This window comes from Nicotiana tomentosiformis, chromosome 8, assembly GCF_000390325.3.
Source record: "Nicotiana tomentosiformis chromosome 8, ASM39032v3, whole genome shotgun sequence".
NCBI lineage: Eukaryota > Viridiplantae > Streptophyta > Magnoliopsida > Solanales > Solanaceae > Nicotiana > Nicotiana tomentosiformis.
The window spans coordinates 91,774,903-91,780,036 of record NC_090819.1 but is presented as its reverse complement, the minus strand read 5'-3'; the positions used below and the strand labels follow the sequence as shown (position 1 = coordinate 91,780,036).

The 5,134-nt window shown below is 36.6% G+C and overlaps 1 long non-coding RNA gene across 1 annotated transcript; it reads right to left on the bottom strand.

The window, feature by feature from the left end:
* Positions 1–598: 598 nt before the first annotated feature.
* LOC138896687 (uncharacterized) lies at positions 599–2,247 on the bottom strand. Its single transcript, XR_011410079.1, has 3 exons — positions 2,055–2,247; positions 1,845–1,907; positions 599–925 (listed from the first exon to the last, which is right to left on the bottom strand). It is a non-coding gene; the product is annotated as an uncharacterized lncRNA (long non-coding RNA).
* Positions 2,248–5,134: the final 2,887 nt, after the last annotated feature.

Below are 5,134 nucleotides of genomic sequence, written 5' to 3'. Positions count from 1 at the left end.
ACGGGATGGTTTGAACCTAGAAAATTTTGCTGGTATAACTGAACCTGTTGCAGGCCTCTGATTGCGAGATCAGGCTTCGCAAATGCGAAATAACCGGGCCTAGCAATTGTGAGGTATCTATCGCAATTGCAAAGAAGGCCTGGGCCAGCATGTTCTCGCATTTGCAAGATTATATTCGCAATTGCGATGGGGGTCTGGGGAAGGGTATGTTCGCAAATGCGATGGGCCATTTGTCGCAATCGCGATATATTCTTCGCAATTGCGAAGGCAGCAGAAATGTGAAAGACCTCGCATTTGCGATGACCCCTTCGCATTTGCGAGCTTCACAATTGCAAAGCTCAGGTCGCAAATGTGATGTCCGCAGCTGATAACTTTGGACTTAGACGGGAGTTTTCATTTCATTCTTCAATATTTCGAACCCTAAACATTAAGAGGCGATTTTCCAAAGTCCAAATCTTCCCCAACTCATAGGTAGGTGATGTCACGACCCATTTTCTGAACAAGTCGTGACGGGCACCCGATCACTAAACATGACCGAGCGAACCATCTGTGCTTACCAAATCTATTATAACTTCAAACTTTATATGCAACAAGGCAATACTTTAACCAAATACTTTTGATTAATTTAAATATTTAAAATAAATCAACTCCAAAACTTTATTCGTAGTAACTACTGAAATACTACTAAATTATTATCAAAAAGATCTTAATCTTAACCCACTGACTGTGTCTATGAAGCCTCTACTGATAAACTGACGCACTGCTCAGGACATGAGATTTCCTGGCCAGTTCACTAAGTGAACAAAGAAATAGCTAAATAAAGATGACACTAAGAAGTACTCCATGAACAACAGCGGAGCTCACCAATAGCACTGGAAGTGAGGGAAGTCCTAACCCGTAGCCTGCTCGCCTGCAAAACCGGTTCCTACGTTGTACCGCAGACCAACGTAGGTTCCCAAAAGAGAACGTCAGTACCATCCATTGTACTCAGTGACTCTCAACGACAGGGACGAAACTTTAATAACATATACATTACAAGCAAAGATTCTAAATGCATGTAAAACATAAAGCTTATAAGAACAATTCTAAAATAATTGCATAATAGCAGTTTATGAATATTCTAAAAGAAATTCTTTCTTTTTTTCTTTTAAAAAAAATAAAAATACATCACTTTATACTTTGGGAGTTCCAACTATCCAGACTTAATTCTGTTTCAGTCATCGTGTGATCAGCACGGGTTCGATCCCAACCTGATCGAATAGGCCCAATCCACAAGGTGCCACTCGCTTCATGGTTCTCAGTATGTGCTATACCTTAACTTGGCTAGGCAAATTCTCAGCAACGAGACCCTCGGCTTGTGTGCTCCCTACTTTGGCACAAGTAGTTTCAGGAAGTCAACGCCTTGGTCAGGACCCTCGGCCTGGACGATGACTCCTTCTCAGAATAGAGGATACTCCCAAAAATCTTTTCTTTCTAAAACTTCTTCTTGTGATTTTTCAAGTCTAAATCTTTTCTAAAACATCCTATGCATACTCATACCGGTATCCTTAATTGTAAAGCATGGCATAAGAATGAAATAAACATTTAAAAGTATTTCTAAAGATTCTTGCTTTTTCATTAATTTTCAACATGAAAATGGCATATAAGAATAACACAAAAATATGAAAATTTATGCACATATATCATAATAAATCATCTAAACTTTAGCTAGAACAATTCTAAGTTAATAGTTACTCAATAGCTCCAATTAAGTACATATTAACTCTTTTAAGCAATTCATCAAACACCTTGTATGCGTTCTTTTGTGAGTTAAACCACCTTAGTAAAGGGTTATATCAACTCACCTCAAAAATCCTTGAGCCAATACGTAGGCCCAGGTCCGATTTATACCCATCAAACAATTGATTCTACAACAACCAGTGTATTTGAATTAATTTTAAAGTTTCATACCTAAACATAAAATTTAATTTTGATACAGAGAAAGAAGGAAATTAACTATTCAATTCTTACCTACCACTACTTTAGGATAATTGATAATAGAAAATTTTATATACCTGAGTTCAAGAATTAGTGATTTGTAAAGAACCCTAGAATTTTCGTTGCCTGCGTGTTTAAGTTCCGTAGCCTTTGTGCTTGCTGCGTGAACAAAACAATGTTCTGTTTCTCTATTTTGAATTAGGCTTTTTAGCCTTCCGCCTGTGAATGAACAGAGGTTTGTTCGATTAAGGCTTTAAGTCTTTTGTGTGTGTGAGAAACAGAATGCTTTTTGTTTTCTTAAAGGCATTAAGCCCTTTGTTTTCCTTTCAATACCTACTTTATGGGTTAGTCACGTGACTCCTTTTTTTTTTGTTTTATTGCCTTCTCTTTATTTTTTTGACTTAACTAGTATTTAATGATACTCACTTCTAATAACTAATAATATCAACTTTATTAATATTCCCTATTTGTATATCCAATTATTTATAAATAGGGAAGTAACTCAAAAGTCAATCACAAGGGTTTAAATCCATAATAGAAGTATAATTTTTTTTATGCACTTAAGGCAAGATTAAAAAAAATATTAAATTCTATATTTAGCGTGTGTTAAAACTTTTATAGATTTGAGGAGTGTTACAGGTGATTCCTAACTCTTTTCTTTCAATTTTTTTACATCTTATAACAAGATTTCAACCTAGAATCTAAAATATTTATGGTGAAATTAGGATTTTTGGGTAGAACTTAGGAATTTCGAAATTTGAGGATTTAGAATCCAATTTGAGATCGGATTCCAAAACTCGGGAGTGAATGAGTAAAAGATTTTGGTCTGAACCTCGGGTTTTGACCAAGCGGGCCTAGGGTCGATTTTTCGACTTTTGGAGGAAATATTGGAAGAATTTAACTTAGGAAATATAATTGATTCCTTTAACAATATTTGATATTATTGGGTCATTTTTGAATAGATACGAGTGGTTTGGAGGTGAATTCCAAAGGAAAAGCCGTGATTGAGAATTTAGTGATCTCCGGAGCGAGGTAAGTGTCGTGTCCGTATGTGTTTTGTTGTTTAATACGATGTATAGTTGAGGTGACGAGTATCTATATGTTGTGGTCGAGTTACAACATGCGAGTGAAATTCCATTTTCTTGTGAGTTTGTAAATCTTAAATCTTGTTAGCCATGCTTACTGTTGTTGTTGAAATGTTGAGAGACTTGTACCCGGTTCCACCAAGGTTGATAAAATATTGAAATTAGTCATTGATGAAATATTGATTTCTTGTGAAACTTCTCTTTATCCGTTGTTATTGATTCTATGAATTGTGAGGAAGAGTGTAAAGCACGAAGGGTGATGCCGTGCATGATTTATTTATATTGTGAGGAAGAGTGTAAAGCACGAAGGGTGATACCGTGCAATCTTATTTATTACTTGGTGAGGTTGAGAGTAAAAGCACGAAAGGTGATGCCGTGCATGATTTATTTATATTGTGAAAAAGAGAGTAAAAGCATGAAGGGTGATACCGTGCAATCTTATTTATTACTTGGTGAGGTTGAGAGTAAAAGCACGAAGGGTTATGCCATGCAGTTTTCCTTGCTGTCTTGATTGCTCAATTCGTTTAAGGATTTCCGATTTAATTATGTCCTTTCAGTATTCTCACTTTTTATGTTGTATTTCCCCCACTATTTGTTTCCCTCCCATTATTTTTGCATTATTGTTTTACTTATTGTTGTTGCCCCTAGCACGATTATACTGTTCAGGTTATATGTGAGTGTCTCATCTTAGCCTCGTCACTACTTCGTCGAGGTTAGGCTCGACACTTACCAGTACATGGGGTCAGTTGTACTGATGCTGCACTCTGCACTTTCTGTGCAGATTTTGATGCCGACTCAGGTTGATCGAGATTTGCTACTGGTCCGTTGTCCGGAGACTCAAGGTAGATTTGTCGGCGTTCACAGACCTTGAAGTCCCCATCTATCCTTTATGTCTTACCGTTTTCTTTCGTTCATACAGTTGTATTTCTTTCAGACTATTACTTGTTGTAAATTCTAGAATGCTCGTGAATTGTGACTCCATATCCGGGTGGTAGTAATTAATACAGTTTTATAAAATTTCACACCTCTTATATTTCATCTTAGTTAGTTATTGTTATTTACTGAATGGAAATAAGGAATTAGTTTAACGATTTTCTAACGTTGGCTTGCCTAATAAGTGAAATGTTAGGCGCCATCACGGTCCCGTCGGTGGGAAATTTCGGGTCGTGACACTTCTGGTTTATCAACATATTCACATCCTTGATTTCTTCTCTCTGAACATACTAAAACTTCTAAAGCTTTGTTTTCTAATGAATGACAAGTGTCTCCTAGTTGTTGTCTTTCCTGACCAAATGCGCTCTCTAACGCAACGACTGAAATTTGCACATTTAGCACGTCCCGAGCCATTGCGGAAAGAACATGAAATTGCTTATCATTTTCACGCCACCATGCCAACGGTGAAAATTCCTTTGTGCGAGGCTCCGTTTGCTTTTGCAAGTAGAATTGAAGTTCATCAATGTACCTGCTACTAGTTTGAGTGAAAGAAAATGTAAACCAAATATTAAAATCATCAAGGCCTTCATCTTCATCCATAGTAGCCGATGTTGAAGTAGAAGTAGTACAATGAAAAGTGAGATTAACATTGCCTATATTATTAGCATCATCATCAATTATATTTGCATAATAATTATACAATTGATCTAAATAATCATTTAGCTTGTTCCTACAACAATATATATATGTGGGGTTTTAGTTGATTAATTGGTGACAATTAGACATCTTATGTAATGACCCGACCAGTCATTTTTTCTTTCTAGAACCATGTTCCCCTAAATAAGACTTCCCGTACATGCTTGTACTATTTTATGACTTTCGGGGATGGTTAGTTCGGGATTTAGAAGGGTTCGGATTAAAATCGGAATACTTAGTCCCTTAAAGTTGGCTTAAAAGGCTAAGTTTGACTTCGGTCGACATTTTGAGTAAACGACCTTGGAATCGGGATTTGACGGTTCCAATAGGTTCGTATGATGATTTCAGACTTGGGCGTCTGTTCAGATCAAGTTTTGGATGACTGGGAGCATTTCAGCGCCTAATAGTGAAAGTTGGCATTTTGGGTGAATTTCATAAGTTTG